This window comes from Ranitomeya variabilis, chromosome 5 (assembly GCF_051348905.1).
Source record: "Ranitomeya variabilis isolate aRanVar5 chromosome 5, aRanVar5.hap1, whole genome shotgun sequence".
NCBI lineage: Eukaryota > Metazoa > Chordata > Amphibia > Anura > Dendrobatidae > Ranitomeya > Ranitomeya variabilis.
The window spans coordinates 626,708,825-626,729,839 of NC_135236.1; positions in this window are offsets into that span (position 1 = coordinate 626,708,825).

Consider the following 21,015-nt stretch of genomic DNA (forward strand, 5'->3'; position numbering starts at 1 on the left):
CCATGTGGACGCGCTGAATGGAACAGCTTTTGTGCAGATAGCCCACAAGGAGTGGTGGATAACTCCCTAGTCTTGTAGACACAAGAGAACAATTATCGAAACAGAAACACATGGGCTACTTGCACAGTGAACAAGTCTGTAGGAACATGTTCACACACCACCTACTGACTTGTTCACTGTGCAAGTAGCCCATGTGTTTCTGTTTCCATAAATGCTCTCTTGTGTCTACAAGAATAGGGAGTTATCCACCACTCCTTGTGGGCTATCTGCACAAAAGCTGTTCCATTCAGCGTGCCCACATGGACATTTCCTCTCTGAACCCTGCTCATATTATTATATGTTATTAATATCAGCCCACAGCTGTCTGCCTAGACTTTGCTGGTTAGATTTTGTAGAGGGACCCTATGTCAATTTTTTCTGGGGCCCCCATGTAAACTATCCATTAAATGCTAAGCAAACAGTTGTGAGCTGATATTAATATCCTGGGAACCTATGGCTATTGGCTCCTTTCCAGATTATTAACCATCGACCATTGGCTTTCACTCTACTGGTTATTAAAATTATACGGGAGCCCACACCATTTTTTTTTCATTTCTTTTCTTTAAAATCACCAGATGCTGTCTGGTTACAACCTATGTATGTTTGTTCTGTTAATGCTCCTACATAGGCTGCTGACAATGTGTGTGTGTGTTTACTTAGTAATGAGGGTGTTGGCTGACACCTTTTCATTAATAAGCCTAGGGCTAGGTGTCAATGACAGCTGCTGACACCAAGCCATAATCCCATTACCCTGATTCCACTGCAGCAGTATGAAAAAGGTGGTGTTGAACCAAGAAATGACATCACAAAACTTTTTTTTAAACATTTTTATTGAGCTCAAAATAGCCTTTATTACTGTATAAAAATGCATGCAAAAACGCATACAAAATGCACCAAAAACCCAGAAAAAACGTGCATTTTTGCCGCAGCATTTCTCCTGCCAAGAGATGCAAAAACCTGCAAATACTCACAGCAAATACTCAACGTGCACATAACCTTAGAGTTTATCATCTACATCTCTTATCAGAGAAGTTTTCTTTTTTGTCCATTTATGATTTCATTCTTCCCCTCCCTCCTGCCTCCTGAACTTATCATCTACTCTGATACAAATCAAAACTGTCTTGGTCAAAGCAAAATGAACTGTCCAATCATACCAGGCTACAGCTTATATTAAAAACTCTATGGAGAGATAAGGTTAGATGAGGGAGAGAAAAGCATTCAGCACAGTGAGAGAGCAGGCAGACATGGGCAGACATGGAGAAAGGCAGATTCTGCTGTAGCTTCTAACAAAGTTATCTCAGTTCAGTGCTGGATTCACAGCCACAAAGCTTACTACTGCTGTTTAATTTTCTTAACGAGTCTGTGTGTTACACAAAGAACCATTCCATGTGCTGTGCTGTGTATGGGAGCCATCCTAGCAGCTAGCCTCTACACTAGTGTTGAGCGATACCGTCCGATATTTGAAAGTATCGGTATCGGAAAGTATCGGCCGATACCGGCAAAGTATCGGATCCAATCCGATACCGATACCCGATACCAATACAAGTCAATGGGACTCAAGTATCGGACGGTATTCCTGATGGTTCCCAGGGTCTGAAGAAGAGGAAACTCTCCTTCAGGCCCTGGGAACCATATTAATGTGTAAAATAAAGAATTAAAATAAAAAATATTGCTATACTCACCTCTCCGAGGGAACCGGCAGCGTTGTTTGCTTAAAATGCGCGCTTTTCCTTCCTTCCATGACGTCACGGCTTCTGATTGGTCGCATGCCGCCCATGTGGCCGCGACGCGACCAATCACAGCAAGCCGTGACGTAATTTCAGGTCCTTCTAGGCATTCAGTATTTTAAAATTACGTCCCGGCTTTGTGATTGGTCGCGTCGCGGTCACATGGGCGACGCGACCAATCACAAGCCGTGACGTCACGGGAGGCAGGAGACGCGCGCATTTTAAAATGCGCGTGTGTCCAGCCTCCCGTGACGTCACGGCTTGTGATTGGTCGCGTCGCCATGTTGGCCGCGACGCAACCAATCACAGAGAGCCGTGACGTAATTTCAGGTCCTTCAGTATTTTAAAATTACGTTCCGGCTTTGTGATTGGTTGCGTCGCGGCCAACATGGCGACGCGACCAATCACAAGCCGTGACGTCACGGGAGGCTGGACACGCGCGCATTTTAAAATGCGCGCGTCTCCTGCCTCCCGTGACGTCACGGCTTGTGATTGGTCGCGTCGCCCATGTGACCGCGACGCGACCAATCACAAAGCCGGAACGTAATTTTAAAATACTGAATGCCTAGAAGGACCTGAAATTACGTCACGGCTTGCTGTGATTGGTCGCATCGCGGCCACATGGGCGGCATGCGACCAATCAGAAGCCGTGACGTCACGGAAGAAAGGAAAAGCGCGCATTTTAAGCAAACAACGCTGCCGGTTCCCTCGGTGAGGTCCAGGCTGCGTCGGAGAGGTGAGTATAGCAATATTTTTTATTTTAATTCTTTATTTTACACATTAATGTTGTTTCGATACCGATACCCGATACCACAAAAGTATCGGATCTCGGTATCGGAATTCCGATACAGCAAATATCGGCCGATACCCGATACTTGCAGCATCGGAATGCTCAACACTATCCAGGATACAAGTCATATACTGACCATGAATAATGTTATTCATGTACACACATAAGACAGTTTAGTCTGAAAAAGTTACCTGAAATGACAGATATGTCTTAAAGGAAACCTGACACCATGAAAATGCAGACCAATCTGCAGGCACTCTGTTATAGAGCAGGGGAAGCTGAGTAGATTAATACATAGTTTTGTGAGAAAAGGTTCAGTATAACCTGAGTTTTATTCATTTAAACCTCTGTTCTTTCTAGGATTTTTGGTCCATTGGTGGTCCTATCAGTGATTGACAGCTTTCTATGTATACGTTTCAAGACCGCCCACTGGACCTAAAATCCCAGAAAGAGAAGAGGTTTAAATGATTAAAACACAAGTTATACTGAACCTTTTCTAACAAAACTATGCATCAATCAGCTCAGCTCCCCCTGTTCTACAACATGGTGCCTGCAGATAGGACTGCATATTCATGGTGACAGATTCCCTTTAAGTCAAACTGTTGCCATACGTAAGACTATTGAAATGAAAACAATTGCCATCTTTTGCGCAAAGTTGTCCAACTCTGTACATTTCTCCAGTATTTTTGAATGTGGAAACACTCTACAATAAAGGATCACAACACCCTGATATATTTAAAGGGGCATACCATTCTACACCTCTTTTTTTTAACAGAAATTTTGCCCCATAATCAATGTCACGATTCACACCGTGACTGTCAAGATCCCTTAGCCGCTGCCCACAATATGTCACGGATTGGGGTGACTTTAGACCAGCAGACGGCTATCACATGTGCAGGGGGCTTATCCTAGTTATCCCTCCACTGCCACAATGTGATGAGAAGAACACACACAAGTTTATTTACCTCTTAGGTTACAGCAGGGGCTTATTTTAGGTATCCCACTGCTCTCCAATATACCATGAACTGCAGGGATTTGTGTATCCCGCTTACAGTTCCACTTAAACCTTGCAGCTCTCTGGCGCCCCCCTTACTGTCAGGTCAGATTAGGTACTGCACCTAGGGTGATTAGTCGCCAGAAACGCTGCCTGCTATGTACTGGCTATTGGGTGCGCTGCAGCGACGCGATAACTACTCCCACTCAGGCAGGAACAATAATTATCAAGCCGCAGTCGCTACAGTGACCCCCAAAAGCCGGCACACGGTCGCTGCCACCAGCTCCAATTGAACGGGTCTGGAGCTAACCCCAAAACAGTAGCGTAATTCCCTTCAGAGACAGGGTACGGTTTAGGGCAGGAAGAACGAACTAGTATTAAATATTATACCCCATAAATGATTTTTAGGCAGTGTTTATAAAATATTTTACAGAGATGTTACAAATGAGACAATTGCAAATATGTACAAGGTAATTATGAAAATAAAAGGATTAAAGGAAGAAAAGGTAACACTCACATATTCTCAGATCATTGCATTGCAGGCTAGGAGAGCTTTCCATCTATCCCAGTGCATTTGCACTCTCAGTCTGGTCGCTTCAGGTAAAAACTCACAACTCCCCCCCTGGAAGCCTGCCAGCAACTTTATAACCTACAGCCTGTGACCTCACAGAAAGGGCTGGTTTTTCCAACCCCTCCTACTTCTTCAGTATTACTCACTGGGCATTAAATATATCTGATGCCCGTAACTTCGCTACAGAACATAAAATAATCGCACCATACCCATCATTCATCTCGTAGTATCGTGGGCATTCCGATGAGATCAAATATGTCCTATTGGTCACGCACACTGACAGAGAAATCCCTACCTCTGTACCAGATGGAGTTAAAAGCTCATGTTTAGAGTGATGGGTAGCTCCTTCGATGGAGATTACAAATATATGTTTTCGTGGTCTTAACTTAAACGAGTTGCCTAATATCTTCCAAAAACAGAACAAAAGACTTTCATATTCTGGAAGGTTCTAATCTAGTGATAGCTGGACAAGAGCTTACGCGGCAGGAAATGCCGGTCGTAAATGCCTTTCTTCAATAAAACTCCCCTCTCCCATACATTGGCACGGCAAGCTCAACTCTGAAGTAAAAGACAAGGGGGGTTTCTTAGCCCACATCCTGGGCTGACAAGAGAAACTAAACTTATGATATTTCATACCATATCGTGACAATCAACATTAACCAAACCAACTTAATAACAGGTTCACAATAATATTTCACTATTATAATATACTATATTTCAATATTGCACTAAAGTCAACGTCAATCGTGTACTGAATTGTGGATGTCTCAATATAGCTACAATATCTGGAATTAATCATTACAATCATATTTAGGGTGGGCCCGCAATGGCATTCCTGTATAAATACATTTGGACTAGAAATGCGATTATGAACATGTCCCTTTTGTGGAATCTGAGTGCTGGGAATTACTCTGGCCATGTCATTATTATGCCAATCATTTCCTCCTCATGGGGCTTGAGGTCGAACATGTTTCATTTTTACTCCCTTTTTTATAAAGAATTTCTGTACTAAGCATCTTTCCTGGCAATTACAGGAAAGCCATTACCTACAATGACAACAAAAACTGAAAAACACAAAGGCTATTTGTAAGTCTAATGCAGCTTCTTATGAAAAAATAGAGTACCAAAATAATCATACATGGAAGAATGAAGAGCGTTTGGATAAATCATTCCATTACGTTCCTGGACTTTACCATTAGTGAAATCAGACTTTCATCAAGTTTTGACATATGCTGCCATATGTAATGGATGTACCAGCGTGTTCATATTATATGCAGGTAATATGTTCAGTCAGGCCCGGATATTGCAGATTTGTCTAGTCTCCGTACCAGTGGCAGTGTCATTAGTGCATGGCTAACACTTACTGGAGATGAGCATGAAATAATTCTCAGGAGGTACCACTGATGGCTCTAAGATCTGATCAAAGACTACCGCCCCTTGAATTTAGCAGGGTCATCTCTTTGTCCAATCTGAAACACTAACCAGTAACACCACTACATCCTGGCACCAGAGGAATGTGCTCTGAACTTTTTCGCTACCACCCAGGGTGCCCCATTTAGTAGTCACTAACCTCGTAGTCTTTTGGTGGCGAGTGGTATTGGTCAAGGGTCCACGTTCCATTATTACTCCTTCAACAATCTAGCAGGAGAAGGTTAGGTCACTGGCTGTAATAGACAACCGGCGACCCTAAGGAAAAACATACAGATGTGGACATATTGCCTGTGCTGACAGTACTGATGCACAGGGGCCCAAAATGGAGGTAAAACCTTCACGACTTCATTTTTTAGCGGAATATCTGGGCCCTTTACAATGCAATAAGTAGCCTATGACTCTCGTAAGTTTACAGTTTGGTCCAAATGGGGGTATTTGTGACATCAGGGGGTAGAGTTTAGCATTTGGATAGAGTTTTCCATCAATGGGAATGAGCCTATACTAGTGTGAATGGCATACCTCCCAACCATTGAAAGATATTGAAAAGGAATACATACAGTTAGGTCCAAGTACTAGAAATGAACATTTCATTTAAAATTATTGAATCTGTCCAATTACTTTTGGTCCCTTTAAAAACAGGGTGGCACATGTTAAGGAGCTGAAACTCCTAAACCCTTCATCCAATTTTAATGTGGATACCCTCAAATGAAAGCTGAAAGTCTGAACTTCAACTGCATCTGAATTGTTTTGCTTAAAATTCATTGTGGTAATGTCTATAACAAAAATTAGAAAAATGTTGTCTCTGTCCAAATATATATGGACCTAACTGTACTTTGTCATACAAATTTCTATTTTACATTAAAACAATTTTAAAACTTCTAATTCCAAAAATCTGGTCCAGTCTTTTATATTCTACGTGCACACACTGAAATATTGCTCCTAGTGAAGTCTAGTAGTGCTTTCACACAGTATGTTACCGATTTCATGGCACCCACACAAAGTATGATGTCCCCACAATACAGTCCACGGCACATAGTATGATGCCCCCACTATAGAATGCCCCTCACATATTATAATGCCACCACAGTACAGTACCCCACACACAGTATGGTCCTACCCACAGTACATTCCCCTGCACACAATATGATGTCCCCAGAGGACATTTACTCACACACAGTAGTACAACACATAATATGGTGCCCCCACAGTAGATTATCCTCACACAGTAAGATCATCCCCTACAATACATTCCCACACACTCACTAGGATACCCCCAGAGTATATTTTCCCACACTCAGTATTAAACCCATGGAAAATTCCCATGCACACAGTATGATGCACCCACAGTACATTTAGCCACACACAGTATAATGTATCCACAGTACATTACACCCACAGTATAGTACAGTACTGTCCCCACAGTGCATATACCTACACACAATAGGATACCCCCACAGTACATTTCAATATGATGTCATCACAGTACTTTCCTCCAAGTGCAGCGCCCCAGGGTCCTGGTCGTTGCAGTAATACCATTCTCCTCTAGGGGGGAGTCATGTTACGTCTGAAGGCAATAAAGGAGATCTCTCTACCGGGTATCACAAACCACACAACACACTTCACACTCCAGCCCACAAGGGGGTGCTACGCTCCTATTACTAGGGCACTCCTCACAATTAGGTAAAACTGGTGGTCTGGATAGGAAGTTAGGCAGAAGCTGACTGGGCTTCACCCAGGCAGCACCCTGTCAGGCAGCCAGAGGGTAAGGAGGAACATCTAAGAGCTGCAGACAGAGTGGGTCTCTGACAGGGGTGGGATCCTGTCAGAGGCCTAGACAGAAGGCCACGGAGCTGCGCCTGCCCCACGTGCGGCAGCATCCTAAGAAAGGACACGAAAGAGAATTGTGTTGCGGAGGGTGAGAAACGAAGTCATAGCATAAGGAGAGGAATCCAGAAGGAGTTCTGCCCTGCAAAACGCTGCCTCCTTCTGAGACGCAGGATCCGGTAGCCGGAACACCGAGGGAGTAATCGTCTCCAAGCCTTGCTCCAGAGACCAGCAGGACAGCTAATTCCATATTGGTTGCCCGACCCATACCCAGGAGGCACGGTGGCAACTTGTGGGGGCCGGGGTGTGATAGAGTCCCTGTAAAAAGCCTCAGGCCACCAGTCATATGGGTTTGTCCTATCCATTCCATCAGGGGGACAGAGAGAAAGAGAAATAACATCTAGAACACTAACATCAGTTGTGAGGACCTTACCGAGAAGCTCAGCAGGGAGGTACTACAACACCCAGGTGCTTGAGGAAGGCTACTGATTTCCACCTGGATAAGGGGACTCTGGATTTGCCTTCAGAGCAGCCAGACTCTGCCTACCTGTTGTGAATTCTGTTCTCGAACTCCCTCCGGTGGTTATGAATGGTACTTCGGCGAGTTCTGTCCATGGACTCCCTCTGGTGGCTGTGAGTGGAGCTGCTGGTTCTGAGGTTCCTTCCTCACCTGACCTCGTTTAGTCCTAGGCTGGCTGCTCTATTTAACTCCACTTAGATCGTTACTTGATGCCAGCTGTCAATGTCCTAGTATTGGTTCAGTTCTCTCTTGGATCTTTCAGATGACCTGTCTACTCCAGCAAAAGCTAAGTCCCTGCTAGCTTATTTGTTTACCACTGTTTTCTTGTCCAGCTTGCTATCATGATTTTGCCTTGCTAGCTGGAAGCTCTGGGATGCAGAGTGGCACCTCCATGCCGTGAGTCGGTGCGGGGTCTCTTTTGCACACTCTGCGTGGTTTTTTGGTAGTTTTTTATGCTGACCGCAAAGATACCTTTTCTATCCTCAAGTCTGTTTAGTTAAGTCTGGCCTCCTTTGCTGAAACCTATTTCATTCCTGTGTTTGTGACTTCCATCTTAACTCACAGTCAATATGTGTGGGGGGCTACCTTTTTCTTTGGGGAATTTCTCTGAGGCAAGTTAGGCTTAATTTTCTATCTTTAGGGGTAGTTAGCTCTTAGGCTGTGAAGAGGCGTCTAGGCAGAATCAGGTACACTCCACGGCTATTTCTAGTTGTTGTGATAGGAGTAGGGGTTGCGGTCAGCAGAGCTCCCACTTCCCAGAGCTTGTCCTGTATTACTAGTTTGCTCATCAGGTCATTCCTAGTGCTCCTAACCACCAGGTCATCATAACAGTACAGCTGGCCCGTAAAGTGTTAATGCATCTCAATAGAGGGATAAAAGAAGTTCTGAGACCATTTTTTTTTTTTCCTCTGCAGCGTGTTTTGTTTTTCTTTTCCCCTAAATCTCTGGGTGGTTCAGGACACAGGTGTAGATATGGACATTCAAGGTCTGTCCTCTTGTGTGGATCAACTCACTGCAAGGGTACAAGGCATTCAAGATTATGTAGTTCAGAACCCGATGTTAGAACCCAGAATTCCAATTCCTGATTTGTTTTCTGGGGATAGATCTAAGTTCCTGAATTTCAAAAATAATTGTAGACTGTTTTTTGCTTTGAAACCCCGCTTCTCTGGTGACCCCATTCAGCAAGTAAAAATCATTATTTCTTTGCTACGTGGCGACCCTCAAGACTGGGCATTTTCCCTTGCGCCAGGAGATCCTGCATTGCGTAATGTAGATGCGTTTTTTTCTGGCGCTTGGGTTGCTTTATGATGAACCAGATTCAGTGGATCAGGCAGAGAAAATCTTGCTGGCTTTGTGTCAGGGTCAGGATGAAGCGGAGGTATATTGTCAGAAGTTTAGAAAGTGGTCTGTGCTTACTAAGTGGAATGAGTGTGCCCTGGCGGCAATTTTTAGAAAGGGTCTTTCTGAAGCCCTTAAGGATGTTATGGTGGGATTCCCCACGCCTGCTGGTCTGAATGAGTCTATGTCCTTGGCCATTCAGATCGATCGACGCTTACGTGAGCGCAAAACTGTGCACCATTTGGCGGTGTCTTCTGAGCAGAGGCCTGAGCCTATGCAATGTGATAGGACCTTGACCAGAGCTGAACGGCAAGAATACAGACGTCAGAATGGGCTGTGTTTTTACTGTGGTGACTGCACTCATGCTATCTCTGATTGTCCTAAATGCACTAAGCGGTTCGCTAGGTCTGCCACCATTGGTACGGTACAGCCAAAATTTCTTTTGTCCGTTACTCTGATTTGCTATTTGTCGTCCTATTCTGTTATGGCATTTGTGGATTCAGGCGCTGCCCTGAATTTGATGGACTTGGAGTTTGCCAGGCGCTGTGGTTTTTTCTTGGAGCCCTTACAGTATCCTATTCCATTGAGAGGAATTGATGCTACGCCTTTGGCCAAGAATAAGCCTCAGTACTGGACTCAATTGACCATGTGCATGGCTCCTGCACATCAGGAGGATATTCGCTTTTTGGTGTTGCATAATCTGCATGATGTGGTCATTTTGGGTTTGCCATGGCTACAGGTCCATAATCCAGTATTGGATTGGAAATCAATGTCTGTATCCAGTTGGGGTTGTCAAGGGGTACATGGGGATGTCCCATTGTTGTCAATTTCATCTTCCCATCCTTCTGAAGTCCCTGAGTTCTTGTCAGATTACCGGGATGTATTTGATGAGCCCAAATCCAGTGCCCTACCTCCTCATAGGGATTGCGATTGTGCTATTAATTTGATTCCTGTTAGTAAGTTTCCAAAGGGCCGACTGTTCAATTTATCTGTGCCAGAACACGCCGCTATGCGGAGTTATGTAAAGGAGTCCTTGGAGAAAGGGCATATTCACCCGTCGTCGTCACTGTTGGGAGCAGGGTTCTTTTTTGTGGCCAAGAAGGATGGTTCTCTGAGACCTTGTATAGATTACCGCCTTCTCAATAAAATCACCGACAAATTTCAGTACCCTTTGCCGCTACTGTCTGATTTGTTTGCTCGGATTAAGGGGGCTAGCTGGTTCACCAAGATAGATCTTCAAGGGGCGTATAATCTTGTGCGTATTAAACAGGGCAACGAATGGAAAACAGCATTTAATACGCCCGAGGGCCATTTTGAGTACCTGGTGATGCCATTCGGGCTTTCTAATGCTCCATCTGTGTTTCAGTCCTTTATGCATGACATCTTCCGAAGGTACCTGGATAGATTCATGATTGTATATTTGGATGATATTTTGGTCTTTTCGGACGATTGGGAGTCTCATGTGAAGCAGGTCAGAATGGTGTTCCAGGTCCTTCGTGCTAATTCCTTGTTTGTGAAGGGGTCTAAATGTCTCTTTGGAGTTCAGAAGGTTTCATTTTTGGGCTTCATTTTTTCCCCTTCTACTATCGAGATGGACCCTGTTAAAGTTCAGGCCATTTATGATTGGACTCAGCCTACTTCTGTGAAGAGCCTTCAGAAATTCCTGGGCTTTGCTAATTTTTACCGTCGCTTCATCGCTAATTTTTCTAGTGTTGTTAACCCCTTAAGCCCGTATGACGTACTATCCCGTCGAGGTGGGGTGGGCCTTAATTCCCGGTGACGGGATAGTACGTCATACGCGATCGGCCGCGCTCACGGGGGGAGCGCGGCCGATCGCGGCCGGGTGTCGGCTGCATATCGCAGCTGACATCCGGCACTATGTGCCAGGAGCGGTCACGGACCGCCCCCGGCACATTAACCCCCGGCACACCGCGATCAAACATGATCGCGGTGTACCGGCGGTACAGGGAAGCATCGCGCAGGGAGGGGGCTCCCTGCGGGCTTCCCTGAGACGATCGGTACAAGGTGATGTACTCACCTCGTACCGAACGTCTTCTCCCTGCAGGCCCCGGATCCAAAATGGCCGAGGGGCTGTATCCGGGTCCTGCAGGGAGCACTTCCGGGTCGGAGCAGGCTGCAGATGAAAGCTGCAGCCTGCTCCGATGAAAGTATGATCGCGGATCTGATAGAGTGCTGTGCACACTATCAGATCTGCGATCTGTGATGTCCCCCCCTGGGACAAAGTAAAAAAGTAAAAAAAAAAATTTCCACATGTGTAAAAAAAAAAAAAAAAAAAAATCCTAAATAAATAATAATAAAAAAAAAAATATTATTCCCATAAATACATTTCTTTATCTAAAAAAAACAAACAAAAACAATAAAAGTACACATATTTAGTATCGCCGCGTCCGTAACGACCCAACCTATAAAACTGGCCCACTAGTTAACCCCTTCAGTAAACACCGTAAGAAAAAAAAAAAAAAAAACGAGGCAAAAAACAACGCTTTATTACCATACCGCCGAACAAAAAGTGGAATAACACGCGATCAAAAAGACGGATATAAATAACCATGGTACCACTGAAAACGTCATATTGTCCCGCAAAAAACGAGCCGCCATACAGCATCATCAGCAAAAAAATTAAAAAGTTATAGTCCTCAGAATAAAGCGATGCCAAAATAATTATTTTTTCTATAAAATAGTTTTTATCGTATAAAAGCGTCAAAACATAAAAAAATGATATAAATGAGGTATCGCTGTAATCGTACTGACCTGAAGAATAAAACTGCTTTATCAATTTTACCAAACGCGGAACGGTATAAACGCCTCCCCCAAAAGAAATTCATGAATAGCTGGTTTTTGGTCTTTCTGCCTCACAAAAATCGGAATAAAAAGCGATCAAAAACTGTCACGTGTCCGAAAATGTTACCAATAAAAACGTCAACTCGTCCCGCAAAAAACAAGACCTCACATGACTCTGTGGACCAAAATGTGGAAAAATTATAGGTCTCAAAATGTGGAGACGCAAAAACTTTTTTGCTATAAAAAGCGTCTTTTAGTCTGGTTTCACACTTGCGTTTTTATCTGCATGCGTTTTTTAAAAAAACCACATGTGTGAAAAAATGCATGTAAACGCGGTAAAACGCATGCGTTTTTATAGAAAAACACAAGAAAACAAGAAAAAAACAAAAAACCCTAACCCTACCCCTAACCCTACCCCTAACCTGAAATACGTGGCACTGAAATACGTGGCACTGAAATATACGTTTATATACGTATATACGTATATAAGTGCCACGATATTTCAGTGGCCACGTATATAAGTGCCACGTATTTAAGTGCCACGTATTTCAGTGCCACGTATTTCAGTGCCACGTATTTCAGTGCCACTTATTTCAGTGCCACGTATTTCAGTGCCACGTATTTCAGTGCCACGTATTTCAGTGCCACGTATTTCAGTGCCACGTATTTACGTGCCACGTATTTCAGTGCCACGTATTTACGTGCCACGTATTTACGTGCCACGTATTTTTCAGTGCCTGAAATACGTGGCACTGAAATACGTGGCACTGAAATTCGTGGCACTGAAATTCGTGGCACTGAAATATCGTGGCACTGAAATATCGTGGCACTGAAGTATTTACGTGCCACGTATTTTTCAGTGCCTGAAATACGTGGCACTGAAATACGTGGCACTGAAATACGTGGCACTGAAATATCGTGGCACTGAAATACGTGGCACTGAAATACGTGGCACTGAAATACGTGGCACTTAAATACGTGGCTCTTAAATACGTGGCACTTATATACGTGGCACTTATGACTGTCAGAAAATGTTCAGTAAACGGTTAGGGGTGAGGTTAGGGGTAGGGTTTCAGGTAGAATTGGGGAGCTTCCACTGTTCAGGCACATCAGGGGCTCTCCAAACGCGACATGGCGTCCAATCTCAATTCCAGCCAATTCTGCGTTGAAAAAGTAAAACAGTGCTCCTTCCCTTCCGAGCTCTCCCGTGCGTCCAAAAAGGGGTTTACCCCAACATATGGGGTATCAGCGTACTAGGGACAAATTGAACAACAACTTCTGGGGTCCAAGTTCTCTTGTTATCCTTGGGAAAATAAAAATTTGGGGGGCTAAAAATCATTTTTGTGGGAAAAAAAATATGTTTTATTTTCACGGCTCTGCGTTGTAAACTGTAGTGAAACACTTGGGGGTTCAAAGTTCTCACAACACATCTAGATAAGTTCCTTGGGAGGTCTAGTTTCCAATATGGGGTCACTTGTGGGGGTTTGTACTGTTTGGGTACATCAGGGGCTCTGCAAATGCAACGTGACGCCTGCAGACCAATCCATTTAAGTCTGCATTCCAAATGGCGCTCCTTCCCTTCCGAGCTCTGTCATGCGCCCAAACAGTGGTTCCCCCCCACATAGGGGGTATCAGCGTACTCAGGACAAATTGGACAACAACTTTTAGGGTCCAATTTATCCTGATACCCTTGTGAAAATACAAAACTGGGGGCTAAATTTCATTTTTGTGAAAAAAAAAAAAAATAATATTTTCACGGCTCTGCGTTATAAACTGTAGTGAAACACTTGGGGGTTCAAAGTTCTCACAACACATCTAGATAAGTTCCTTGGGGGGTCTAGTTTCCAATATGGGGTCACTTGTGGGGGGTTTGTACTGTTTGGGTACATCAGGGGCTCTGCAAATGCAACGTGACGCCTGCAGACCAATCCATTTAAGTCTGCATTCCAAATGGCGCTCCTTCACTTCCGAGCTCTGTCATGCGCCCAAACAGTGGTTCCCCCCCACATAGGGGGTATCAGCGTACTCAGGACAAATTGGACAACAACTTTTATGTCCAATTTATCCTGATACCCTTGTGAAAATACAAAACTTGGGGGCTAAAAAATCATTTTTGTGAAAAAAAATAATATTTTTATTTTCACGGCTCTGCGTTATAAACTGTAGTGAAACACTTGGGGGTTCAAAGCTCTCAAAACACATCTAGATAAGTTCCTTAGGGGGTCTACTTTCCAAAATGGTGTCACTTGTGGGGGGGTTTAATGTTTAGGCACATCAGGGGCTCTCCAAACGCAACATGGCATCCCATCTTAATTCCAGTCAATTTTGCATTGAAAAGTAAAATAGCGCTTCTTCCCTTCTGAGCTCTGCTATGCACCCAAACAATGGTTTACACCCACATATGGGGTATCGTCGTACTCAGGACAAATTGCACAACAACTTTTGTGGTCTAATTTCTTCTCTTACCCTTGGGGAAATAAAAAAATGGGGGTGAAAATATCATTTTTGTGAAAAAATATGATTTTTTATTTTTATGGCTCTGCATTATAAACTTCTGTGAAGCACTTGTTGGGTCAAAGTGCTCAACACACATCTAGATAAGTTCCTTAAGGGGTCTACTTTCCAAAATGGTGTCACTCGTGGGGGGTTTCAATGTTTAGGCACATTAGGGGCTCTCCAAACGCAACATGGCGTCCCATCTCAATTCCAGTCAATTTTGCATTGAAAAGTCAAATGGCGCTCCTTCCCTTCTGAGCTCTGCCCTGCGCCCAAACAATGGTTTACACCCACATATGGGGTATCAGTGTACTCAGGACAAATTGCACAACAATTTTTGGGGTCCAATTTCTTCTCCTACCCTTGGGAAAATAAAAAATTGGGGGTGAAAAGATCATTTTTGTGAAAAAATATGATTTTTTATTTTTACGGCTCTGCATTATAAACTTCTGTAAAGCACTTGTTGGGTCAAAATGCTCACCACACATCTAGATAAGTTCCTTAGGGGGTCTACTTTCCAAAATGGTGTCACTTGTTAGGGGTTTCAATGTTTAGGCACATCAGGGGCTCTCCAAATGCAACATGGCGTCCCATCTCAATTCCAGTCAATTTTGCATTGAAAAGTCAAATGGCGCTCCTTTGCTTCCAAGCTCTGCCATGCGCCCAAACTGTGGTTTACCCCCACATATGGGGTATCAGCGTACTCAGGACAAATTGTACAACAACTTTTGGGGTCTATTTTCTCCTGTTACCCTTGGTAAAATAAAACAAATTGGAGCTGAAATAAATTTTGTGTGAAAAAAAGTTAAATGTTCATTTTTATTTAAACATTCCAAAAATTCCTGTGAAACACCTGAAGGGTTAATAAACTTCTTGAAAGTGGTTTTGAGTACCTTGAGGGGTGCAGTTTTTAGAATGGTGTCACACTTGGGTATTTTCTATCATATAGACCCGTCAAAATGACTTCAAATGAGATGTGGTCCCTAAAAAAAAATGGTGTTGTAAAAATGAGAAATTGCTGGTCAACTTTTAACCCTTATAACTCCGTCACAAAAAAAAATTTTGGTTCCAAAATTGTGCTGATGTAAAGTAGACATGTGGAAAATGTTATTTATTAAGTATTTTGTGTGACATATGTCTGTGATTTAAGGGCATAAAAATTCAAAGTTGGAAAATTGCGAAATTTTCCAAATTTTTGCCAAATATTCGTTTTTTTCACAAATAAACGCAAGTTATATCGAACAAATTTTACCACTAACATGAAGTACAATATGTCACGAGAAAACAATGTCAGAATCGCCAAGATCCGTTGAAGCGTTCCAGAGTTATAACCTCATAAAGGGACAGTGGTCAGAATTGTAAAAATTGGCCTGGTCATTAACGTGCAAACCACCCTCGGGGCTTAAGGGGTTAAACCATTGACTGATTTAACCAAGAAAGGTGCGGATGTGGTCAATTGGTCCTCTGCGGCCGTTGAGGCTTTTCAGGAGTTGAAGCATCGTTTTTCTTCTGCCCATGTGTTGTGTCAGCCAGATGTTTCGCTCCCGTTTCAGGTCGAGGTGGATGCTTCTGAGATTGGAGCAGGGGCTGTTCTATCTCAAAGAAGTTCTGATGGCTCGGTGATGAAACCATGTGCTTTCTTTTCTAGAAAGTTTTCGCCTGCTGAGCGCAATTATGATGTGGGCAATCGAGAGTTGTTGGCTATGAAGTGGGCATTCGAGGAGTGGCGACATTGGCTTGAAGGAGCCAAGCATCGCGTGGTGGTCTTGACGGATCACAAGAATCTGACTTATCTCGAGTCTGCCAAGCGGTTGAATCCTAGACAGGCTCGATGGTCGCTGTTTTTCTCCTGCTTCAATTTTGTGGTTTCGTACCTTCCGGGTTCTAAGAATGTGAAGGCTGATGCCCTTTCAAGGAGTTTTGTGCCTGATTCTCCGGGAGTTCCTGAGCCGGCTGGTATTCTCAAAGAGGGGGTAATTTTGTCTGCCATCTCCCCTGATTTGCGGCGGGTGCTGCAGGAGTTTCAGGCTGATAGACCTGACCGTTGCCCAGCGGAGAAACTGTTTGTCCCTGATAGATGGACTAGTAGAGTTATCTCTGAGGTTCATTGTTCGGTGTTGGCTGGTCATCCTGGAATCTTTGGTACCAGGGATTTGGTGGCTAGATCCTTTTGGTGGCCTTCCTTGTCACGGGATGTGCGTTCTTTTGTGCAGTCCTGTGGGACTTGTGCTCGGGCTAAGCCCTGCTGTTCTCGTGCCAGTGGGTTGCTTTTGCCCTTGCCGGTCCCGAAAAGGCTCTGGACGCATATTTCCATGGATTTTATTTCAGATCTCCCTGTCTCTCAAAGGATGTCGGTTATCTGGGTGGTTTGTGATCGCTTCTCTAAGATGGTCTATTTGGTACCTTTGCCTAAATTGCCTTCCTCCTCTGATTTGGTTCCCTTATTTTTCCAGCACGTGGTTCGTTTACATGGCATTCCGGAGAACATCGTGTCGGACAGAGGTTCCCAGTTTGTTTCGAGGTTTTGGCGGTCCTTTTGTGCTAAGATGGGCATTGATTTGTCTTTTTCTTCAGCTTTCCATGCTCAGACAAATGGCCAAACCGAACGAACCAATCAGACTTTGGAGACATATCTGAGATGCTTTGTTTCTGCTGATCAGGATGATTGGGTGTCCTTCTTGCCTTTGGCTGAGTTCGCCCTTAATAATCGGGCCAGCTCGGCCACTTTGGTTTCGCCTTTTTTCTGTAATTCTGGTTTCCACCCTCGTTTTTCTTCAGGACAGGTTGAGCCTTCGGACTGTCCTGGTGTGGATTCTGTGGTGGACAGGTTGCAGCAGATTTGGACTCACGTGGTGGACAATTTGACATTGTCCCAGGAGAAGGCTCAACGTTTAGCTAACAGCCGTCGCTGTGTTGGTCCCCGACTTCGTGTTGGGGATTTGGTTTGGTTGTCGTCTCGTTATGTTCCTATGAAGGTTTCGTCTCCTAAGTTTAAGCCTCGTTTCATTGGTCCTTATAAGATTTCTGAAATTCTTAATCCTGTGTCATTTCGTTTGGACCTTCCAGCTTCTTTCGCCATCCATAATGTGTTCCGTAGGTCGTTATTGCGGAGATATGTGGCTCCTATGGTTCCCTCCGTCGACCCTCCTGCCCCGGTGTTGGTTGAGGGGGAGTTGGAGTATGTGGTGGAGAAGATTTTAGATTCTTGTATTTCGAGATGGAAACTTCAGTACCTAGTCACGTGGAAAGGTTATGGTCAGGAGGATAATTCCTGGATGGTTGCCTCTGATGTTCATGCTGCCGATCTAGTTCGTGCCTTTCATTTGGCTCGTCCTGATCGGCCTGGGGGCTCTGGTGAGGGTTCGGTGACCCCTCCTCAAGGGGGGGGGGGTACTGTTGTGAATTCTGTTCTCGAACTCCCTCCGGTGGTTATGAATGGTACTTCGGCGAGTTCTGTCCATGGACTCCCTCTGGTGGCTGTGAGTGGAACTGCTGGTTCTGAGGTTCCTTCCTCACCTGACCTCGTTTAGTCCTAGGCTGGCTGCTCTCTTTAACTCCACTTAGATCGTTACTTGATGCCAGCTGTCAATGTCCTAGTATTGGTTCAGTTCTCTCTTGGATCTTTCAGATGACCTGTCTACTCCAGCAAAAGCTAAGTCCCTGCTAGCTTATTTGTTCACCACTGTTTTCTTGTCCAGCTTGCTATCATGATTTTGCCTTGCTAGCTGGAAGCTCTGGGATGCAGAGTGGCATCTCCACGCCGTGAGTCGGTGCGGGGTCTCTTTTGCACACTCTGCGTGTTTTTTTGGTAGTTTTTTATGCTGACCGCAAAGATACCTTTTCTATCCTCAAGTCTGTTTAGTTAAGTCTGGCCTCCTTTGCTGAAACCTATTTCATTCCTGTGTTTGTGACTTCCATCTTAACTCACAGTCAATATGTGTGGGGGGCTGCCTTTTTCTTTGGGGAATTTCTCTGAGGCAAGTTAGGCTTAATTTTCTATCTTTAGGGGTAGTTAGCTCTTAGGCTGTGAAGAGGCGTCTAGGCAGAGTCAGGTACGCTCCACGGCTATTTCTAGTTGTTGTGATAGGATTAGGGGTTGCGGTCAGCAGAGCTCCCACTTCCCAGAGCTTGTCCTGTATTACTAGTTTGCTCCTCAGGTCATTCCTAGTGCTACTAACCACCAGGTCATCATAACACCTACCCTGTGGTCCGTACCCTGGACTGTGGATGCTGAAGCCTTCAGTAAAGATAAAGAGACTGCAACCTTGTGTCCTCATTCTTCACTGCGCCTCACACCATCCACCATCTACACTCTGGGAAGCCCTGGGGATACACTTCATCTGTGGGAAGGTATACCATCTAGCTGCCATTACATCACCCCAGTGGACCCCTAAGCAGCGTCGGTCACCCTGACCAAATACCACAGGTGGCGTCACGAACATATCCCTTTAAAGACCTTTCCCCCATTTACAGCGGACACCCCTAGGGCCACGGACCGGGTCAGCCACCGTGACATCCCCACTGAAAACCAAAGGACCCGGTACTGAGTACCCCACTGCCCTACTGGGGGCGCTCCACACACACAGTATGATCCCCCCACAGTACTTCCCTCCACACACAGCATGATTACCCCACAGTACTTGCCTCCACACACAGTATGATACCCCAGAGTACTTGCCTCCACACACAGTATGATACCCCGCAGTACTTTCCTCCACACACTGTATGATTCCCCCACAGTACTTGCCTGCACACACAGTATGATTCCCCCACAGTACTTCCCTCCACACACAGTATGATTCCCCCACAGTACTTCCCTCCACACACAGCATGATAACTCCCATAGTACTTTCCTCCACACACAGTATGATACCCCCACAGTACTTGCCTCCACACACAGTATGTTACCCCAGAGTACTTGCCTCCACACACAGTATGATACCCCACAGTACTTTCCTCCACACACAGTATGATTCACCCACAGTACTTGCCTCCACACACAGTATGATACCCCAGAGTACTTGCCTCCACACACAGTATAATACCCCACAGTACTTTCCGCCACACACTGTATGATTCCCCAACAGTACTTTCCTCCACACACAGTATGATTCACCCACAGTACTTGCCTCCACACACAGTATGATACCCCAGAGTACTTGCCTCCACACACAGTATAATACCCCACAGTACTTTCCGCCACACACTGTATGATTCCCCAACAGTACTTGCCTCCGCACACAGAATGATTTCCCCATAGTACTTTCCTCCTCACTCAGTATGATTCCCCTGCAGTACTTTCCACCACACACAGTATAACTCCCCCACAGTACTTTCCACCACAAACAGTATGATTCACCCACAGTACTTTCCTCCACACACAGTATGATGTCACCATAGTACATTCCCCCCCCCCCACACAGTATGATTCCTCCACAAACCACAATGCATTCCCCTGCACACAGTATAATGTCTCCACAGTACATTCACCCACACACAGTATGATTCCCTGCACACAGTATAATGTGAGTCGCCCTCCAGGTCAGTTGGGTACTCAGTACCGGGTCCGGTCTTAAAGGGGATGTCTCGGTGACTGCGACCCAGTCCGTAGCCCTGGGCGCCCAATTAAAGGGGAACGGTCTGTAACCCCTTAAGTCCCAAGGGTGGTTTGCACGTTAATGACCGGGCCAATTTTTACAATTCTGACCACTGTCCCTTTATGAGGTTATAACTCTGGAATGCTTCAACGGATCCTGATGATTCTGACATGGTTTTCTCGTGATGTATTGTACTTCATGATAGTGGTAAAATTTATTCGACATGACTTGCGTTTATTTGTGAAAAAAATGGAAATTTGGCGAAAATTTTGAAAATGTCGCAATTTTCCAACTTTGAATTTTTATGCCCTTAAATCAGTGATATGTCACACAAAATACTTAACAAGTAACATTTCCAACATGTCTACTTTACATCAGCATTTTTTGTTAGGGAGTTATAAGTGTTAAAAGTTGACCAGCAATTTCTAATTTTTACAACACCATTTTTTTTAGGGACCACATCTCATTTGAAGTCATTTTGAGGGTTTATATGATAGAAAATAACTAAGTGTGACACCATTCTAAAAACTGCACCCCTCAAGGTGCTCAGAACCACATTCAAGAAGTTTATTAACCCTTCAGGTGTTTCACAGGAATCTTTGGAATGTTTAAATAAAAATGAACATTTACCTTTTTTTCACACAAAATTTACTTCAGCTCCAATTTGATTTATTTGACCAATGGTAACAGGAGAAAATGGACCCCAAAAGTTGTTGTACAATTTGTCCTGAGTATGCTGATAACCCATATGTGGGTGTAAACCACTGTTTGGGCGCATAGCAGAGCTCGGAAGGGAAGGAGCGCCGTTTGACTATTCAATGCAAAATTGACTGGAATTGAGATGGGACGCCATGTTGCGTTTGGAGAGCCAATGATGTGCTTAAAC